The sequence below is a fragment of the Anabrus simplex genome, chromosome 8 (assembly GCF_040414725.1).
Source record: "Anabrus simplex isolate iqAnaSimp1 chromosome 8, ASM4041472v1, whole genome shotgun sequence".
NCBI classification, from domain to species: domain Eukaryota; kingdom Metazoa; phylum Arthropoda; class Insecta; order Orthoptera; family Tettigoniidae; genus Anabrus; species Anabrus simplex.
In genome coordinates, this window is record NC_090272.1 from 132,662,494 (window position 1) to 132,685,988 (window position 23,495).

Consider the following 23,495-nt stretch of genomic DNA (forward strand, 5'->3'; position numbering starts at 1 on the left):
TATCATTTACATGGCTAGTATCTTTGGAGCGGATACCAAGGGTTGTCCAGTGACTTTGGCCACGTAGTGTACTTCTTTCCCTTGATATAATTAATTGTTTCTATCATATTTGTGCCTTGTCTTCTTTCCCTTAAGTGTTTCTCCACAGAGCGAGTTGGCTGCACGGTTTGAGTTGCATAGCTGTGAGCTTGCATTTGAAAAATGATGGGGTTGAACCTCACTTTCAGCAGCCCTGAAGGAGGTTTTCCATTTTCACATTAGGCAAATGCTGGGGCTGTACCGTAAGACCACAACCACTTTCTTCCAAGTCTTTATGTTGCCGAAAACCTTCCAAGTGTCGGTGCAACATTAGCACAAAAAAAAAGTTTCCAAACTGAGCTCTTAATATTCATGCACCTGAATTTTCTTTTACTTCCTTTCATGCAAAATCTACCTTTCCTATAACATTCAACATCATTACACTTCTTATTTATTTAAACATAAAAGCATACAAATTGTGCATGGAGGGTCACTTAGTTTGTACAATAATTAATTATGCACTTTGCTCATTTTGTGCACTCCATAACATGATAATTGTCATAATGCAGTTCACACAGTTCACAAACACAGCTGCGATCAGGCTTGGTAGAATTCAAGACTTGCAGACCTTATGGTGGTAGCCATGTACCACCAAAGAAGTTACAAAGTGGCAGAGGTCCTGGTTTGCATTGATACAAGCCCTGTTTATCATAATAATAGTAATGGCTTGTGGCCTCTGAAGAGGCCTGGCGCAGGTCTTTCAAGTTAATAACATGTTAACTTATGTTTTAACAAAATCAAATTAAGGTAACACTACTTATGTACACTTAAATTATTTTTTATCTCTTCTAATATTTTTTATAAAAATCTGCAGGTCTTGTATGTCACAGATGATCAAAATGTTATATGCTATCATAATGGTTGTTGTATATCCATTTTTATTCACATATTTGCATCAAGTATCTTCACACTGGAAATCCCTGATTTACTGAGAAAGTATTTGAATGTTTAACACTTTCTCTTGAAAAATTAAGTTTTGAATTGAAATTATCCCAGCTTTCTTGTAACTCTTAACAACCCTGAGGTTCGAATTCAACATAAAACTTGAGGTCCTGTGCCTATGGTCATGTTATCAGCAGTAACATAAATCTACAAGCTCGCTTGCATCATACATAGGTTAGGAACACCAACATAGGATTAACACAACAGATCAGTGAAAGAGAAATAGAAAATAGGAAAGGATATGGACAAACTCCACATCTTCATACCTAGTATTATACGTCTTCATGTAGATTGGCTCTCCTTATCATCAATCCCAGATCTCAGACCTTGACGAGCTCGCAGCTACATAATGAGGACAGGCTTCAACACTCATTGAGGTGCCCACCTGTATTCATCTTTAACTTTTCATCTCTTACCCTTTTCTTTGTTTATCAATGATCTGCATTTAGGGCTGTTGCCCAAGTGGTAGATACCCTATCAATTATTTACCTAGCCTTGTCTTAAATGTTTTCAAAGAACTTGAACTGGCTTTCTTCTCATCCTACACTTCCCAAATTAAGACTGGCAATCTGTTAAGGTTGCTCCTTAACAAGTGTTAAAGATGTGGAGACTTTCTTTGTCCTCAAGTGTTTTCTTTCTGTTTCTCCCTCTCCCAACGACCTGTCATTGTGTTTAGTTCCTTTCAATGCTCCTGTCCTATATATGACAGGATTTGGACATATTTCTTCCTTCTCATTTCATTATTTTGTATTAAAATTATTCTGTATTGACAGCCATTACACAGTGACACTAATTAGAGACTTCACTAGAACTACTATTGACAGTAGTAAAGACTGAATACTTTTTATCATTTGTATTCAATTGTAAATTACTCGATGAATGTAGGAAAAATCCATAAAAAATAAATCTGCTTTGAGATGCTCTGTAAAGGGATGTGTTGTTTCCCTCTGCTCTTCATAGGTAGTCCTAAACTTGTCTGTTCATCACTTGAAAGAAAAACACACATTTATTTCTGAACAACAATCAATTGTATTTTAATACTAGAATTTTATAATATTCTGAAATGTAATACATAAAGCATCAGTCTGGAAGAATACAGGCCTAATATCAAAGTTTTATATCCACAGAAGAGCTATAATTATGATAAATCAGATATATAGTAGCAGCTCCCAGCTCAGACAGTCTAAACTACACACTCAGTCTTTTTCAAAATGTATAGAAAGAAGATCTAAAAACATTGGTAGTATATGCTACACAAGGCATCAAGTCATATAGAAAGACAGGAACACTGAAAGGAACCCACATCCCACACTGACCTGTCATCACGTTTCTCCAGTGTGTTCCTTTTGATGTTCGTATCTTCCTGATTTAGACTTCTTTGTTCCTTTCCATTACTAACTATACAATGTAAAATATGTGGCTGTTAATAAATGGGACCGATCTTCTGCCTTAAAGGGGTGCAATGGGAGAGGAAATTATTGATCTTCAAGCTACAGGAACACAGTGCAGATGATTTTATCTTCCGCTCTTTGTTAGTTTGATTTTGAGCTTGGTTTGAAGTGAACACTGTCTTGTCTGGATAACGAAAATAGAGTAGTGTGTGAATTTGAAATTCCTAGTGGAAGAAAAAACCCTCCCCCATCCACCTCCTTCATGAGTTTTTTTTTTTTTTTTTTTTTTGCTAGGGGCTTTACGTCGCACCGACACAGATAGGTCTTATGGCGACGATGGGATGGGTAAGGCCTAGGAGTTTGAAGGAAGCGGCCGTGGCCTTAATTAAGGTACAGCCCCAGCATTTGCCTGGTGTGAAAATGGGAAACCACGGAAAACCATTTTCAGGGCTGCCGATAGTGGGATTCGAACCTACTTCATGAGTTTTAGAGTGGCTCAAAAAGTTTAGCGAGGGTCAGCAAGAGGTAATAAAAAAACAATCAGAAAATTAGCATAATTGTGTGTGCTGATCAACAAATAAGAATCAGGTTGACAGCAGATATGGTGCACATTAATAGAGAGACCATATACATTTTGGATGGCAAACTGAACAAGAGAAAATTCAAAGTTGGTCCCTGCATCAGGATAATGCACCAGAACACAATTTTCTATCTGCGAGGAAATTTTTGACTGATAATCGCATTCCAGTTCTTGAACATCCGCCATACTTACAAAATCTGGCCCCAAAGTGAAAAGGGAACATTTTTTCAATTTATAGAAAAGAAAAACCTGAGATGGTACTGTTTTGACAGAGAAAGGGGGAGTACTTAAAAGTTATTAGATGAAATTGTAAGATTCTTGCAATAAATCATATTTATGATATCAACCCCGTTTATTAACAGCCACACTTCATATATATATACATTTTAAGGCAAGTCACTACATCTGTTCTGTATAATTTTAAACAGTAATTTTTTCCACCTGTTCCAAATACACGAATGAACAATGTTACATTTTGATCTTTTGGAGAAACAAATTTAATGGACTAAAATTGTAGTTGGGATGCAAAATATCTTCCTGAATTCTTGAGGCATCCGTTATTACATCTCATAATAGGCGCCCCTTTTATTTAAATAAAAACCATAATTTTAACCAAGAAAAGGGACATGTAAGAGAGGAGTGAATAGTCACGCAAACTATTCCTTTGGCAGCATTCGAATAAACTTCCTACGCCACTTAAACACACCTCTGGCAATTAACAAAGTGCACAACCACTTGAAAACAGCTCTGGATTCTCAATAACGTGTACTGCCAATTCAGGCATGCTGGCAAATAAGGTGGAGAGATAATTTTGTGTTTAATGTCCCATTCTTAAAGGACTGCCCACTATGCCAGGATATGAAAATCTTGTCGACGGACTTGACAGCCAAATGCTAGAAAGGGTTTATGTTGGGGTTTCATGCTTGCCAGTCCAAAGTGATTATATCTGATCCAGGCCGTCTACGAAAAGTGTTGTGCTCTCGATAACGCCTTACAGCTCAATGCACACTTGTGGGTGGTGTTCCCAGCACATTCCCAACATAATGGAATTAGTGCTACAGCTCTTGCAGTATCTTCCGGACTCAAAAGTCATCTCAAAAGTAACTTTCATTTACAGACCTCATAAAACACTAAAAGAAAATATCGTGGAATATGTACGAAGACTGCCAGATAAAAAGAAAGCTCAATTACGGAAAACAAGAGGGACACAATGTACAACTTCCATTCTTGCATGGGTTCACCATTTTAGTGCATAAAATTTGCATTTCTCCACAAAATGTCCGTGTATTACACAAGCGAAAAAACAATATCTGATGGAAACATTTTTTAAAAAGAAAGAATTTTCTAATCGAGCATCAAGTTACAAAATGGCAATATATAATCAAAACACACATGAAATGGCACTTAAAATACTACTAGATTTGACATCAGGGTATACTTTTCCACCAGGTTGAGAGAGAATTTTAAATTTATCCTTTTGTCCTTATTTCCTGACTGACAAGTTAGAGATTTTAAAACAGTAGAACTATATGACAGGGAGCCCAACCACAGTAACACACTGCTCAGTCCCTCACCTCAATGTTCTTTTATTGCCTACTTATAGTTTGCTCAGAATTATGAGCCATGATATCACCTGTTGACAAGATGCCTACTCGATTGGTCTGGTCAGACCTGGCTCTTGGTGACACTCCACTGAATAAATCAACAGGGGGCATAGTAAAGAGCCTTTCTGGCAACTGAGAGGGGAGTGGTGCGTCGATGTAACAATGTTTCACGTAGGACTGTTTATTGTGCAGCAAATCACATCTGTGTTTACTTCTGGGAGCAATGCCATATTTTATCAATCTTGGCAAATGGTATAGGCTGCAAGTGGTATGGAAAATGTTGCATTATTAGTTATATTTTATTATAAAATTAAATATATTTCTAGGGACGGGTTGATGGGTCTCTAGTCTTGGTGATGGACACATCGCTCTCCTAGAAGTACTCTTCTTCCTGACTTTTTCAAAACTGTGCGTGAATTTAGTCCAGTTTTACAGCAGAGCTTTCCTGATGGCAAACCAATGTGGAGGGATGATTCACTATTGTGTGTTTCTGTGGTGGTTTGTCATCTGCTGTATTGTATGTGAATGAACATGTGTATTAAGACAAACACCCAGTCCCAGAGCTAGATAAATCAAACAAATGCAGTTAAAATCCTTGGCCTGGCAAGGAATTAAACCCAGGGTCTTTGGAACCAAATGCCACTATGTTAACTATTTAGCCAAGGAGCTGAACAACTCGCCCAGAAGAACTAATATACAGTCCTCTGAAAGCAAGGAATTCTAAAATGACATTATGTTATGATGGAATTACCAAATTTGACCATCTTTGGTACTATATTGGTCTATATTGACTGAGACAATAAAATAACACAATGGGTTATTAATGAGTCCGCCCTGTCAATATTTATTGTTTTCACTAAAAGTTAATCTACATTATTTATTAATCATACATTTTGAGAAATGTATACCATTCTCTTCATCAGCAATATTAAAAGAACCTGCATTACATCCTTGATTTCTAGGGCTTTAGCACTAAGTTTTTAGATCTGTAACAACACATGCTCACCAATGGTAATTTTCATCATGGCTCCTCTTTTTCCTGTGCTTGTTTTTTGCAAATAATTAATTGTAAATACAATAGCATAATTCAAATAAATAATACCTACTTTTTATTTAACTGTAATTATTTTTTTTAATGAGTTCCTAAACTGGATTTTGTTCTACTACATGCATTTCTTTTCGAAAATTAGAAGCTGTGTTCATATTAATAAAGAAGACCCAATATGGCACTCTAAAGGCAAGAAATTCTAAATCAATGTGCATGTGTTCCAGAATATTAACTAAAAATGTGATCGTTCAAAACAATCAAGAGTCCCACACTTTGGGAGAGAAATGCTTACAGCATGTTGTGATTTGCACACAGGCAGGGAGTGCACAACACATTTAATTTAGACTCTAGAGGGGTTCTGAGATTCTTGAGATTTCGGCTGCTGGCTTTGAGACTTTCAAGCCAAGAATTCCCATCCCTAAGTGCAATTCATATAGACTTTATGCCACCAACTGTCCACAGAGGGTCTAGCTTACTAGTGACACAGTCCCAATGAGATCTTAGCTGTGATAATTTAGGGACCACCGCTGGTTGGGCAGTCTGAACAGACAGAGGGTCACGACTCAGAATACAACCAACATATGCTCTTCTTCTGCTGTAACTGGTATCCTGACTAAAGGATCACTCAGCCTTTTAGTCATACCATGTGGTTAACAAAAACAGACATGGCTACAGGGCCCTGCATCAAGAACTATAACAACAAATGTATCCTTAGTGTATTAGTCATTTTCTTCACAATGATCAGTAGGATTGAAAGTACTGAAATACGTCAGCCTCATATTGGTAGATTTACTGACATGTAAAAGAACTCCTGTGGGACAAAATTCCAGCACCTCAGCATCTCCGAAAACCATCAAAAAGTAGTTAGTGGGACGTAAATGAAATAACATTATTATTATTATTTTCATCAACAGGATTGTGTAATTGTCATGTAGTTTCAAATTCCTTAATGGAAAACACCAACGACACTTTTCACATACATAATGCATTAAATATTTGTGTAATCTTCAGGTCAAATATACATACTGCAAAAAAAGTTTTGCACAGCTGTATCTTGGGTGCTGCTGAAGGATTTTCGCTGAGACATCGTCTGCTAAGTACACGTATGACAAGCAGTCTCATGACAGTCCATAAAGAGTGCACTGTAACTGGAATCCTTGGGCAACACATGAATGAACAAAGTTTGAGGCCTTTTCAGTGTGTAAACAGGCTTTGAGGAGTCATCACCACATTTGATCACATGCAAACTGTTACTTTAGAGCAAAACAACCTCCTCATGAGGGAAACTGCCCACCTGGTTGGTGTACACCACAGTGATGCTGTCAAGACGCACAACCACTATTGTGTAACACAAAACAAGCAAGATTGCCTTTGCAGTGATTACCCACAGTCAGCAATATATGACCACTACTTGTAAATCATGGCTCTCAGGACCACGACTCTGCAAGAGAGATTTATAATACCTTCCAGGCAGCACCTTGGAGGACTGTATCTACTCATACAATCCAGAATTGTCTCCATAGGACTCTTCTACATTCCAGAGTTTCTTTGCGAGCAGCTGCTCGTACACCCCCCTACACTGTAGTACTAGTTGTAGATAAGCAAGGGAACACTTGGACTGGAACCTGAGAACAAGGTGCTAGGTCCTTTTCAAAGATGAGTGTAGAATTTGTCTGATGCCTTAACTTTTCAGATAAAAATTCTGTTACCATGTTTTTTTTTTTTTTTTTTTTTTAGGTGGTTTATAAATTGATTCAAATTAGTTTTGGCAGACTAAAGAACCTAACAGTTATAATTAATTGAGTAGAAACTGAAAAGAGATGGCTTCAGATATCACAAAAGAAAAAAAAAAATGCCTGATAATCACCGCAGGAGGGTGTGGAGAGAACAATTGCAATGCGAGGCGAGTCCTGTATGCACTTCCAAGGGTCCAGCAGAGAGTTGGATCAGTCAAGTTTTAGGCTGGCATTATATATGGATGTCGGACGCTGCTCATCGTTGTTGAAGAGACTACGACAGGTATACAATATCATACCCGCCAACTTTTACAATCTATCCGTGAAATTTACGGAAATTGCAGCATTTTAAGGATGGACGGTTTACGACTTCACGGACAAAAATATGAAACATTAACATTCAATAATCACCCCACTTCCGTACAATCGATTGTTTGCGTGGGTCGAAGGGTCGAGACAAAGGCTGAAATCCCGTAAGCCACCAACGAAAACAGCTAAGAATCTAATTGATGCTGGTTTCAATTTAAAAGAGGAATGGAAGGAGCAATGGTTTCGTACAGCTCTGGAGTGGCCAAGCCTCTTTAATTCAAACCACGCCCCAGCCTGGTTTCAGTTTGCCAAGAAGAACGTGGTCATCACTAAACAAGTTTCGCACTAATTGTGGAAGATCTGCATTCTCCCTTCACCAGTGGGGCTTCAGGGACTCTCCAGCGTGTGATTGTGATGCTTTGGTCCAGACCATGCATCATATAATGGACGAATGCCCTCTGCGTGCTTATGGTGGAGACCGGAAAGACTTTGCTGATGTCTCAGTGTCCCTAGTGCAGTGTATAAATAATTTAGATATCCATGTGTAATTGTTCCCTACTTAGTACCATGTATTCTTTGCAGGTTTTTCTTTTGTATAATGTGTATACTTGTCTATTATGTAAATTCCATACGCTTAATAATAACCACAGCAATTGAAAACTGTGTGGCTTTCTGCTCCAACAATGGTCCTGTTATGATAGGACACAAAAATGGTGTTTCAGCAGTTCTGAAGGAATTTCAACGAGGTATTGCCATCATAGGTTGCATTTAACACCTGATTAATCTAGCAGCTGAAAAAAGGTGCCGGAAGATTACCACTTAAAGTGGATGAGAGCCTTGTTGATATATTTTATTCTTGGAGAAGTGTCAAAAGAAAAGAATGCCTTCAGAAATTTCAGAACTTGCACAATAAAGAGGCAAAGAAAATTCTGAAGCATGTATGTACTAAATAGTTATCTTTAGGCAGATGTTTGGATAGACTACTGGACCAGTGGGATCTGCTTCTTTCTTTCTTTCTTTCTTTCTTTCTTTCTTCGAGGAGAAAGTAATATTATGTACTCAAAACATTTTCACAAGCTTGACATCTTTCAGAATACCTAGATTTGAACCAAATGGATCCAAAGAGTATCAGAAGAAGAGAATTCTTGATTCTGCTACTACAAATGCCCCTAAAAGAATAGCATGAATATTCCAAATGTGACAAACCCATCCTAAAAAGTAAGACATCTGCTACCACACGTGAGGAAAAATTGTTTATGTTCCTGTCCTCAAATTTAAACAAGGCCTTTTGCACTTTCCTTCATGTGACTATTACTGTATTTGACAAATTCAATGTTGCCTTTCAGACTTCTTCCCTACAAGTTCACTTTTTATTAGAACTTCTAATGGATTTGCTAAAGCAGTTGTTCACCAAGTTTGTTAAGCCCAAAATTGTCAAAAGCTCCTCAATGCTCTAAGTTGAGTACAACTTGAATCAAAATCAAAGAAGTGATGATGAATTAGTTATTGGCATTGAGACTTCGAACACTGTGCATGATCTCCAGGATACAGATAAATCCTTTTCTTTTCATCAGTGAAAAACTACTTTTGTACTGCCTGTGACTACATCATTAACAAGTTTCCACTCAAGGGTGATGTGTTAAAGCATGCTCGAGTTGTTAGGTTAGACAAAATTGAAGACACACACTATTCTTCCATTCATTTTTTCTTGGAAAAGTTTCCTATCATGTTATGCAAGGAAGAGAATGAAACTACAGATGAGGTGGTGAATGAGCTTCAGAGGCAGTTCACAGCTCTTCAGGTAGATGCCACTTTGGCTGCAAATCAAGATGCTGCAAGTGATTCCAGTTGGGGACAAATATCAAGAATTCCTGAAGCCGATAGACTTCTTAAGTGCGACGGTAATCCCAAAAATAAGATCTCCTACTTTTTTATAAATACAGAACTATGTTCGTGTGGCTGTTGGTCACAATATTGTGAAGAGTGTTTCCCACGCTCGTATATAAATATGCAAACGCCGCACTGAGGCACTCAGTCTTGGATTGATAGCCATTGAGAATGGAGCTCCCGTTGGATATTACCGCCAAGTGCGAAATGCGCGCGGTTATTCGGTTTTTGAACGCAAAAAGTACTGAACCGATTGAAATCCATCGCCAATTGACGGAAGTGTATGGTGAGTCGTGCATGGATGTCAAAAATATTTGTAAGTGGTGTAGAGAGTTTGCAGCCAGATGGACTGAAATTCACAACGAACAAAGGAGCAGGAGACAGTCAATTTTTGTCAAGACAGTCGTAAAGGTTGAGCAAATCATGCGTGAAGATCGGCGGATCACCCTGGATGATCTCTGCACTTTGGTTCCTGAGGTTTCCCGAAGCGCCGCTCACGGAATTTTAACGGAAAAGTTGAAATACCGGAAGGTGTGCGCAAGATGAGTGCCACGCATGCTGACTGAAGATCACATGCGGCAACGAGTTGATTCTTCCCGTGCATTTCTTCGACGCTTTGCAGCAGAACAGGACAACTTTTTGGACTCAATTGTCATGGGTGACGAAACCTGGGTGTTCAACTTTACACCTGAGACCAAGCAACAATCACGCCAGTGGCGGCATCCCTCTTCGCCAAATCCGCGGAAATTCAAGCAAACACAGTCTGCCGGTAAAGTAATGACAACTGTGTTTTGGGATCGAAAACGGGTATTGTTGGTCGACTTTATGCCCGCTGGGACCAGAGTTAACGCTGACAGGAACTGTGAGATCCTGAAAAAACTCAGACAGGCAATTCAGAACCGGAGAAGAGGAATGTTGAGCAAGGGCATAAACATTCTCCATGACAATGTTTGCCCACACATCGCCCAGCAAACTGTTGCTCTCCTGCAACAGTTTCAGTGGAACATCATCACCCACCCACCCTATAGTCCCAACCTGGCACCCAGTGACTATCACTTGTTCCCTAAGTTGAAAGAACATTTGGCTGGAAAGCGATTCAGCACCGACGACGAGGTGAAAGATGAGGTTCACAACTTCCTGAACAGAATGACGGCGAGCTGGTATGACATGGACATGTAAAAACTGTCACAGTGTCTACAAAAATGCATCGACCGAAAATGTGATAATGTACAAAAATTAGCTCAATGTTCAAGCTGTAAAATGATGTAAACCATTGTAGGAATAAACAGGTCTATGTAATTATAAAAAAAAAAAAAAATAGGAGACCTTATTTTTGCGATTACCTTCATATAATCAAATTTCTAGGGTAATGCTCTCTATTCACACCATAGCCCATAGCAATGCAGAATGTGAAAGTGTTTTCAGCCTTGGAAGAAAAATAGAACAAAGTTCAGATCATCTGTGTCCAATGAATCTATGGAGTCTATTTCTATTTTGAAGACCAGAAGTTCTGGACCCTGTTATGACAAAACATTTTCTCAAGACTTTTTGCAGGAAGCTAAAAAGGCCACAACTATGACTAGTTGAACGAGCATGTGATTTGCAGGGTGTATTATATTATTTCTTGCCTGTGTTACGTTAACGCCGGCCCCGTGATGTAGGGGTAGCATGCCTGCCTCTTACCCAAAGGTCCTGGGTTCGATTCCCGGCCAGGTCAGGGATTTTTACCTGAACCTGAGGGCTGGTTCGAGGTCCACTCAGCCTACGTGATTAGAATTGAGGAGCTATCTGATGGCGAGATAGCGGCCCCGGTCTAGAAAGTCAAGAATAACAGCCAAGAGGATTTGTCGTGCTGACCACACGATACCTCGTAATCTGCAGGCCTTCGCGTGAGCAGCGATCGCTTGGTAGGCCAAGGCCCTTCAAGGGCTGTAGTGCCATGGGGTTTGGTTTGTGTTACATTAAACAAGTTTTATTGTGTAAAGTCTTTTTAAATTATCACACATCTGCTTTCAACTTATCAAGGAAGTCTTGTTATGCATGCTCCAAACCAATTTCCAGCATGCCTGCTGCTGTTCAACATGGATTTCTTCTTGATTGTTATGTTCATCTACAAATCATTGGTCTACTAAGTAGACTATATGATTTCATTCAAGTATCCTGTTTAAAGCATGAATTATTGTATTTTGTAGTCCAGAAGTATTATTTTCGTCAAGTTAATTTTTTGTAGCACATTATTTTTACTGATAGCCCTTTTCAAAAGTTGGCAGGTATGCAATACTGGAACAAAGTTCACCAGCCTATTGTTCAGCCAAACTAGCAACAAATTTACTGTGTAAGATGGCAATGTGTGCACATAGCTTGCACCTTCCTCAGGGAGGCACAAATCAATCAGGTGGAATGGCCTGCAGTGTCTGCTGATATGAATCCAACTGAACATGTCTGGGACCAGCTCATGGAGGTGATAATTGTTTTAAGAAGTACAACTAAGCAATCATTGTCTATTAACACTAATGAGAAGGAAAATTGAAGAGGTCCAACACTTTGAAGAATGAAGGTATAAGTAAACAAATGGGAAGGGCACCTAACAGCATGCAAATGGTAGACTTCCAAGGTCTTGCAAACCAAATACTATTGGAGTTGGAACACAACAAGAGTTGACCAACAGGGTCTGATAGTAAAGATGAAAATAAAGAGTCTGACAAGTAAGTGGAAGCAATGCCAGCCTCAATTAGGAGAAATATGGTCGCCATCCTACGCTCCCCAGCTGAGAGCTACTGGTCCCACTTTTACTCACTATCAAGATAGGCTCAGGGTACCACAGATGTATTTCACTGTCCCCACCAACTTCTCAGCCTGGATGACCTCTGGAGGGCTGCTGTCGAAGAGTAGGGCAGAATAGGGTAGTATAGCCTTAACCACTTGGTGGGAAGCATACCACAAACTGTCAGAGCATGGCTCAGTAACACCATATTTGCACATGGATTATAATTTCTAGGTTTTATAAATGAATGCAATTTGCTGAAAAACATGATATTTAAATTGTAGTTATATGTTCATTCCTCAAAGCAATCATGTTATTCATTACAGAGGTATAGTCCTTAATTTCCCACACTGTACTTCCCACATTCATATGGATCATTATTACCGTACCCACAAAAGGAATAATGCCGTGCAAATATGAGTCAGTGTGCTGAAAATCAGCTTGTTCTGTACAACAGGGGTGACACTGTAACTATGTGCAATATGTTCTCTGTTAATAGTGAAATGGAGGATTTTAGTAAACAGAGTGTTTGAATCATATTCTGCTTCCAGCTAAGCAAAATAGCTCCAGAATGTTGTGAAATGCTGAAAACAACAGTTGGAGAGCAGGCTATCGGGTTTCCATCTAACCAAATGAATTGTCATTGTGTTTATCCTTGGTGAATGTTCCCATCTAACTTCCTAGCTCCCAGTCTTTGATGAACACTAGTATATTTGTGTGTTGTGTATGTAATTGCTTATAATAGTTTGAAACTGGTACGGTATCCTTGAAACAGACGTAGAAACTAAAATATCAGTTTATTAAGGCAGGGAGTTGAACACTAAAATTATCTTCTCCAGTAATAGTGGAGAAGAAAATTTAGTTTTATGTATTGTAAACTTCAATTATGGGTGATAGTTTTTATTAAGTATCTCACTATAATTTACTCAAATCAATTAAAGATAAAAAATGTTCTGGAATTTTCTTTATTTTTTACACCTTGCCTTTCTTTCACACAAAAGCTTATTAAACAGTTTTCTCTAATATGCCCTTAGTGATGCACGACACTAGCTGCCACCTGTATAACTTATACTGTCTTATTTCTTACCTTTTCATTAATTGTAAATATACAGTAGAATCTGGTTCATTTGAACCTGAAGGGTCAAGAAAAAATGTTGATTTAATATCGCACACAGTACTTAACCCAATAATGTATTTGAAGGAATGGCATAATACTTTGCGATCTTTTTTAAACACTTTTCCACTACATTTATAACTTTGACCTTTCAAGCTGGAGTCAGTGTTTTGCACTCACCATGTTTTCTTTTAAGCAAAAACATGATAGAAAAACTTACAAACAATTCAGAACACAAAACACTTTACAACTGAAGTAAATGAGGCTGGTCTCAATGCTCTCCTGAAAACAAAAGCAAGTATCCCGATATGGCACACTGTACTGCAAGCAACTGATCAAAAACTTAAGTTTCCTTATCAATTCTAGGTCAGTTGCAAAGCCTAGCCTTTGATGCTTAATTCATCTGCAACTAATGATGGATATTTTACCAAGTGTCCCCATGCTCCACCTTCCAAGCCTTCAGTAATCAGCAGAATGTCTCATTTAATCTACTCCTTGAGGAGGGTAAAGTTTAGGCCTAATGAGTGGACTTTCCTAGTTACTGACACTAAGTTGCTATCGAGAAGACCATTCAAGGAACATACTATCAGGTAGCCAAGAGCTTGAACTCCTTCTCAGCTTTGAACCAACTACAGTTCCTTTTCCAGCACCAGCACAGTTCTACACTAATTATCTCTTCCACCCATAGCAGTGTTCAATCATCACTAAACATAATTTTTTGAAAATGTGGTATTCTGACTTCAAATTAAACAATATAATATTTGAATTACACAGGAATTTTTACGACTGTTATATGGGCTAGAATGTCAAGAGACTACAAAAAGTTTGAATTACTCATGAATTTGAATTTAAAATGTTTGAATTAACCAAGGTCTATAGTATTTTTTCTTCAACTGTCTAGATTGACTCGGTAACCATTCAAAGTGAAAACAATAGGAATTTTCTTCCGTAATGGAATCTCCCTGGAAGCAATAGCCATTAGTATCAACCTCATTCCTAGTCCAAATAAACCTGAATAGCATATTAAATGACATCACTACTAAACTTGATAATATTTAATGGAAAATTGTTCAATGTTTCCTAACCATCTTAACACACTCAGCATTCTGTAAAGAAAAGTGAAGCAGTTTATAAAAAGAGATGAGATGTGGAACAGCTAGATTAGGGTATATAGGAATATGGCTCAAAACTTATACATCAACTATGGGTTATGTAGCGCATATCTATCTACGAAATGTCACTGTAATATTTGTCCCAAATGGAACATAATAATTCCTTTTACACAAATGAAGTGAAAAATCTGCAGTAAATTAAGAAATACCATCGTTACTAGAGAAATATCTAGAAAAATATGTATACGTACTTATGGACTGTAGACAGGACTCCCTTATGTTGTATTCCACTGCTCGTGCCGTCTTTTGTTTCTTCCTTGAGGTCCAGGGCTAGCACCGGCGAATGGGAGTGCTATGTCTGTGAATTCTCATTATCTTTGTCTATATGACTAGTGCGGGCAGTTTAAACAGCAAAATAGCATGATCCCTGGACCAATAAATATATCATTTAATGAATGAGTTAGGGCACAAAATGAATGAGCAACATGAAGAAAATGACACCTAATTAATGCAAGCAACTTCAGTGAGCAAAGATATCACACACAAAAGTGTTAGACGAACAAAACACATACGAAGCGCTGCGACATAGCAGAAAAAAAAAAGTTGTAAAGTATGTATACATATCATTCTCTGCAAGTAAAATATTTCGTACTATTTCTTATTTTAAAGCAGTTTTTCGGCTTTATTTGTGTAAAAGCAATTATTATGTTCCATATGAGACAAATATTACAGTGACATTTCATAGATACCAATGTGCTACGTAACCTCAACTATGATCAAGGCTCTACAATATCAATCACAACTTATACTATTGACCTATATACAATCTTAACAAACGGAGACAACATTTGTAATGTTTTGGAGTGAAATCCTGTCCCAAGTAACAATAAATTAGTATCAAATGATCTAATATGAGAGTGAATTTTATCCTGTTACTCATATGGTTTTTAACATTAAGTTTGATCAACAGAGATGTTTTCAGAACCACCCTGAGACATTTGCAATCTTATCATTTACACATCCTTTCCATTAATATAAGTAGGTTTTCTTAAGAAAATGACAGGCAATCAGCTTACAATACAACAGTTCATTTGGATGAGAACTTGTGCAGTCTTTGCTTGAGAGAGCAGATAAATGAACCAGTCACACGTTCATTCATGTCATCAAACTTAGGAGTATCAAAACTGTTACGAATTTACCAGCGCTCTTACAACACCATGTAATATTGGCACAGTACGTCTACTTCGTTTCTTTTCTCTGTCCAAGAACCGTAAGAAGTCTACACAATACTCGCAGTTTGGATATCTCTCAGGATGATCTTTAGACCATGGCAGAGTTCTGGAAGCGGTGGGTTGCTGACGACGCCGTCGTGGCAAATTAGGTGTTAACTGAATGTGCCTTTTGACGCCAGTTGAATTTTGATGAGCTGTGACAGAGCGAGTAATGGGTCTCCCATTTCCTGCTATTGAACGAGTTATGGGCCTTCCTGAAGTTACTGGTTTTATTCTGGGAGTTTTCTTTGGATATTCTGTCTCCTATAAAAAATAAAAATGAAATCTTGATATTCACCTTATTATTTAGCTTAAAACAATAAAGCACTATTTTCTTAAAACTCTTTGAATGCATATCAACATGCCTAAAGGACACATTACACTCTGAAATTTAGCATATTATGGCACCTAGTGATCAAAATTTCTGTCCAAAAAATTGCAGACATGCCCTACAATTTGACCTGTCTGCCATCCGGAAGAAATTTTAAAAAAATTCAGCACAAGATGTGGGTTACTGTAGTCACGTCCTAGTTCATGAACCATGGGCAACGGCTGAGTGGCCTAGTAAGTGGTCCTGAGAGTTGGAATACCAGTTGCTATGGAATAGGAGTGGGCATCTCGGACATATACTGAGCCATGGCCCTCCTTGTGCTCAGGCGGCTGGGACTATACATTCCACCCGTGGTCCATAACCCGTTAGAGGAGAGATCCTTACTTGGACTATGTGTAAGTAGGGTAGAATCCTGCTTCATGAATTTACCGAGCTCAGAACATTTTAAGCAAGCCTCGGACCTATGGGAGTAACGGAGTCCCACTCCCATTTGACAGACGAGGGACTCCTTGAAAACAACTTGGAGAACGGAATTCGATGGGGAGCTATCAATATTAATTGGACTTATGGAAGGAAGAAAGAAAGCAGAACTGGCTGAGTCAGCAAGGCAGACCAAGACGACGATGGTTAGACTCAGTTTCTAACAATTTAAAGATAAGAGGTATAGAACTAAACGAGGCCAAAGCACTAGTTGTAAATAGAGGATTGTAGAGACGTTTAGTAAATTCACAGAGGCTTGTAGACTGAATGCTGGAAAGCCTAACAGTCTTTAATGATAATGTATGTCATTACATTCAGTAGTTCTGTGGCTGCAGGCAGTAATTTTTTTTTTTTCCAATTTGCATATGTTGCACCGACACAGATAGGTCTTATGGTGATGATGAGACAGGAAAGGGCTAGGAGTGGGAAGGAAGCGTCTGTGGCCTTAATTAAAGGCATTTGCCTGGTGTGAAAATCAGAAACCATGGAAAACCATCTTCAGGGCTGCTGACAGTGGGGTTCAAATTCATTATCTCCCAAATGCAAGCTCACAACTCCGCGACCCTAACCGCACGGCCACTTGCTCGGTAGATAATATAGTTATTAGTTGTGTAATTTAAACCTATTCCTTGAAAAAATATTTTAAGCTTGTTATTATTGTCACCTAATAAGTGGCAAGAATCTTGTTTAACCGTAAAAGAAGGACTGATCTTGTTCCTGTAAGTATAAATAATAAAACAATTTTAGACAACACGACATTTTCAAGACTCGCGTACCGTTTTGTTTTCATGAAGATGCCGATGCTTGAGAAAATGCTGGTATCTCATATGCATTCGTCTGTTTGCTCGATTAAAGATGTGTCCAATAACCCTCATTGCAAACATTATAATTTCCTTCCTCGTTTCAAGGTTATCCATATTCCAGTCTTAGTTATCGTTATTAAAATGAAGCACTGAAAGGGAGTCTGAGAGAAACACACTACATATATTTTTCAAAATTCCTTAATCAGTCGAAAATAAACGCAAGAGAATTGCGAATACATTTCACCGCATTTCACACCACTATGAAAGTTATCAAACTCACGAACAAAGAATCAAAGAATAACAAAAGAAGAGAGTTCTTCTCAAAGATGTAACTTCTGAAGATACATCCCCACGAAAGTCAATCTGACATTTAATCCAAAGAATTTTGTTTACGTCACGGAAGTCGAAGTATTGTTTTTCTTCTGCTTCTATATAATCCGTTGCCTACGCTATAATACTAGGTCTTGAAATACACTCATGGAAATAAGTGTCATCCTAGTTCACCATTCAGCCACTACGATCGCGTTCTTACCCCCATGCAATCGCATGGCCGTATATGTCAATAAGTAAATTATATCCTAAATAAAAAGAACTGAAAGTTTTTACGAGTATTGACAGTACTTTACTTATAGAACGGTGTTGCAATGGCTTGGATATGTCATTGAAGTTTCAAAACTTTCCTTTTGAGGGGTATCTTATCAAGTTTCAAAACCTTCTCTCTTCTAATGGAGTGGCTCAAAGCAATATTGTCTAATAAAGGTCTCAAAAATGTACATAGTAGAAAAAGAGGTGGTTTGTCGTCTTTACACTTTCTACACTTAATTTCACTGTTGAACATGTCTTTCGAACAACAACAAAAAACGTACACCTTATAGTAACTCTCTTCGGGGTAAGTACTGCGTAGCGGAGGTGACAAATTCCGTCGTTCACTGCAGAAATGCCACAGACGATGATTTTCGTTATCTGAGGACACCTCGATCTTGAATACGAATAAAACACAATGTTGGATTGTTTTATTTGTCATAAGTCTGTATAGAGTTCTCTTCCATATTCACAGACACTATACATATGGCTATATGAATGCCTGAATGAGTTGATAATGAATGATTCCATGACTGAATTGAATTGTCATGAATGAATGAATGAATGAATGAATGAATGAATGAATGAACACTTCTCTCCCAATCCTCAATGAATACTGATCTGCATTTAGGGCAGTCGCCCAGGTAGCAGATTCCCTATCTGTTGCTTTCCTAGCCTTTTCCTAAACGATTTCAAAGAGATTGGAAATTTATTGAACGTCTCCCTTGGTAAGTTATTCCAACCCCTAACCCCCCTTCCTATAAATGAATATTTTCCCCAGTTTGTCCTCTTGAGTTCCAACTTTATCTTCATATTGTGATCTTTCCTACTTTTATAAACGTCACTCAAACTTATTCGTCCACTAATGTCATTCCACGCCATCTCTCCGCTGACAGCTAGGAACATACCACTTAGTCGAGCAGCTCTTCTTCTTTCTCTCAATTTCTCCCAACGCAAACTTTGCAACATTTTTGTAACGCTACTCTTTTGTCGGAAATAACCCAGAACAAATCGAGCTGCTTTTCTTTGGATATTTTCCAGTTCTTGAATCAGGTAATCCTGGTGAGGGTCCCATACACTGGAACCATACCCTAGTTGGGGTCTTACCATTGACTTATATGCCCTCTCCTTTACATCCTTTACCCCTAAACACCCTCAAAACCCTGTGCAGATATCTGTACCCTTTATTTACAATCCCATTTATGTGATTACCCCAATGAAGATCTTATCGTATATTAATACGCAGATACCTACAATGATCCCCAAAAGGAACTTTCACCCCATCAACGCAGTAACTAAAAGTGAGAGGACTTTTCCTATTTGTGAAACTCACAACCTGACTCTTAACCCCGTTTATCAACATACCATTGCCTGCTGTCCATCTCACAACATTATCGAGGTCACGTTGCAGTTGCTCACAATCTTGTAACTTATTTGTCACTCTATAGAGAATAACATCATCCGCAAAAAGCCTTACCTCCGATTCCACTCCTTTACATATATCATTTATATATATAAGAAACATAAAGGTCCGATAATACTGCCTTGAGGAATTCCCCTCTTAATTATTACAGGGTCAGATAAAGCTTCACCTACTCTAATTCTCTGAGATCTATTTTCTAGAAATACAGCAACCCATTCAGTCACTCTTTTGTCTAGTCCAATTGCACTCATTTTTGCCAGTAGTCTTCCATGATCTACCCTATCAAATGCTTTAGACAGGTCAATCGCGATACAGTCCATTTGACCTCCAGAATCCAAGATATCTGCTATATCTACAATATCCCAGTCACGGATAGCCACCAACTGAGGAGAGAGCATTCGATTCGCTGAATAAATGTTGGACTGTGAGTAGCTGGAGAAGAGATATGTTCTAAAGAGCCTTTACAGTCTATTTCTTCTTTTTCCACACGAACCATAATGTCATTGCATTCCGCTTGGCGTCTTAAGTAGCTGAAGAAGAGCTCGATGTCATCGCTTGTTAGGCTCCTCGTCAATGTATAATACAAATGTATACTTATGAGGTATTTTACGCAGGCTACAGTGGATTGGGTAGTCAAGATCTATGCCTAATACATTTCCCTCGTGAATTTTTGTTTTTTACTTTCTCTGAATGCATTTGAATTTTCTTAATATATGACAGGAAATCATTAGTTAACCAACTGAGGCGTTCAACATCAGTACTGAAAGAGACTCATTTGTTCTCATTCCTGGAATATGTCCCGTGTGAGGTGTTGCAGACGTCATGCGCATCGAACAATTTCTTAAAATGCTCCATAAAACAAATTGTTTATTTAAAACTGTGTTTAATGCTATCGGGACAAACCACCTCCATACTTTTCAAACCAGAAATTGTTTCAGGGGAAAATACAATATTTTTAGCTCTTGCTACATTCATTTTATCCAAATTTGTTGGGCAAATTATTTTTCTAGTTGGTTTTCTAATTTAATATTTCTGAGTTTGAATAGGCCTCTGAAATGAACGCCGGTCACGGTAGCATTGCTTACAAAAAAAGTCCAGTGACAAATTTTGGGAACGCCCGATTCTTACGACGTAACTCGACTCGGATCAAAACTTTGAAACAGAGGCCTAATTTCATCAGCTGGAAGTTGTATCTCATGCGTAATGCTTCCTCTGTATAATATTTCGAACACTAAACATTCACTGGAAACTTGTGAAACGAAATTCCACTACCTTTAATTTCTCGTGAATAAACCATGAGTGGAACTGCGAATGCTTAACATCAGACGAATACATAATACATTCAAAACCAACTCAGTTAATAAACACGTTTCAAGGCGTGATCTGATAGACAGGGGCAAGAAAGCGATCCTAGCGGCCCGGCATTAAACTTCAGCGTGACTACTTCGATAGCGTCTTAAAGGCTCTATTTCCAGGCCTTGTATAACCATTGCCTACGAGATATACAAAGCCGGGAAGTGTGCGCTAGTTCTGAGCATAAAAACAGTCCCCAACCAGGTTCGTAGTACCGCCGCCAGATGTCTCGACATCGTGCTATAGTTTTCATGTGCTGTGGTGTATTAATATATGGAGAGGGGCCGATGACCTTCGATGTTAGGCCCCTTTAAACAACAAGCATCATCATCAGCATCAATATATGGAGAAAAGTGCTTTTAATACGTTTACTTAAAGATTTCACTTACTGTTAGTGTTCAAATGAACTCGAAGTAAATTTCATATACTCTATAACATATGGTATATCGTACTGTAAGTCCAATTCGTAAAAAAAAAAGGAGAACAATTGGAGTTTTCAATCATTTCCAGCCGATCCAATTTTAAAGGAGAAGTGGATAATTGCTACATCCGGACGGACGGGGGGTTAGTTTCGCTTTGGTCGCCTGGGACGTCATCCAGAGTCTGTAATTTACATTTTAAATATTGAGAATTCAGATTATGGGTTACAGATCATTAGATCACTTCACTGCCTCCGACTACCGCATCAAAAGACACGAATTAGGCGTATGTTGGCTTTTCGAATCGAAAAACTAGAATAACACCCCTCATTAAAGATCCCCCTGTGGGTGGGGCGGTAGAATAGCACCCACGGTATCCCCAGCCTATCGTAAGATGCGACTAAAAGGTGCCCCAGGGGCTCTGAACTTTGGAGCATGGGTTAGCGACCACGGGACCCTTAGCTGAGTCCTGGCATTGCTTCCAATTACTTGTGCTAGCTCCTCACTTTCATCTATCCTATCAGACTCCTCTTGGTCAACTTTTGTTTTTTCCGACCCCCACTGTATTAGGTTCCCCAGGCCTAGGGATTCTTTCATTTTCACGTGGTCCTTGTCTTTCTTTGGCCGATATCTTCATTTTTGAAGTGTCGGACCCGTTCATTTTTCCCCTCAGATTAGTGTTATATAGAGGACGGTTGCCTAGTTGTATTTCCCCTTAAAACAATAATCAGCATCACCACCTCATTAAAGAAAACCTCCATTACGAAGCGATGAATTTGACATGCGTGGAGGAAACGTTAGGATCCCTTATCATAGATGAAATGGCTATCAAGCCCAGAGTACACTACAATCGTAATCCTGATCAGCAACAATTCTGCAAATAGGCCTACTTGATGAGACGCTCGAAGGTAAGCTAACTAATCAATTCGCGATTATTCTATTTTCTTTCAGATGTACTATTTTTAATAGGCCTAAAGTATCTGGAAGTTTTTGCTATTGGTTTCACGTCGCACCGACACAGATACGTTATGGCGACGATGGGATAGGAAAGGGCTAGGAGTGGGAAGGAAGCGGTCGTGGCCTTAATTAAGGTACATCCCCAGCATTTGCCTGGCGCGAAAATGGAAAACCACGGAAAACCATCTTCAGGGATGCCGACAGTAGGATTCGAACCCACTATCTCCCGGATGCAAGCTCACAGCTGCGCGTTCCTAACCGCACGGCCAACTCGCCCGGTAGTTTTATATTATCTTAGATGCTATTGATATTAAAAATGACATCATGCCTTTTCAGTAAAAACTTGTCACTCTGGAGTTGTCTTCCTCGGCCATGATATGTGGTTATCATGTTCGAGTTGCGGAAGAAAATTCCAACTGTGAATCATGCTTGGGACAGATATCCTCGGCCACTACTGACAGTCCATTGATGTGCCTCATTGGGATAAATGATCGTGGAGCATTACGCTACCCCTCAAAAGAATTTGTTTACTTCCTGCAAAATATGTTGAATTTTACGCGTCACTCATTTCGTTATCTGGGAAATACGAATTTAATTTTAAAACTTCACGTTTTTGTTGTTCCAAAGTTCATTGAGGCATTCAAATGTGACGAGTGTGATCAGAGAGCACTGACTGTAACTCTCAATACAAAACTTTTAAAACCAATACTCGACAACGAAACTCATACAATTACAGATGTTCATGACTTGGAAAAGAACTTCAGGACGAAGCCTTTAAGTTGGAAGATCTTAAAAATGTGAGTGATACGAGTAGTGCTCATGGTAAGTAATTTTTAATGTATTACGTTTATTAATTATCGTACTTGACTTCGCCTAAAATAATTCCAAATACCACTTAAATGTGCTTTACTTTACACCCAATCACTCGAAATCACATTTAGGTGGTCTTAACTTCATTTTTTGTAGATTTTTACGTCTTTAGAAACCAACATGTACTATTAATTCTTCTTCTTCATAGGGTTTTCTTGGGCGCTGCTGAAAAGCCATTGCCCAATCACAACACTTATTATCACAAATCTTCAAGAGAAACAGACTGAGTTTTACTTATGAGGGATAGAGTTGTTCAACACTTGTAAAAACACTCGGGTTACAGGTCGAGAACGTTATGCCAGCAGATGTTATAGCAAAGTGATTGGGTTACAGTTATGTAGAGGAGGATGCGAGTTAAGAAGCTCATATGACTCACTAGTCAAAATAATTTAAGAGTTTAATATGACAATTATCCAAAAATTCTTAAATAGCAAGAAGAAG

General features: G+C 38.6%; 1 long non-coding RNA gene across 1 annotated transcript; it reads right to left on the bottom strand.

Moving 5' to 3' along the window:
- Positions 1–452: 452 nt before the first annotated feature.
- Positions 453–7,319, bottom strand: LOC137501828 (uncharacterized). Its single transcript, XR_011018627.1, has 2 exons — positions 2,884–7,319; positions 453–2,666 (listed from the first exon to the last, which is right to left on the bottom strand). It is a non-coding gene; the product is annotated as an uncharacterized lncRNA (long non-coding RNA).
- Between the last annotated feature and the right edge of the window lie 16,176 nt (positions 7,320–23,495).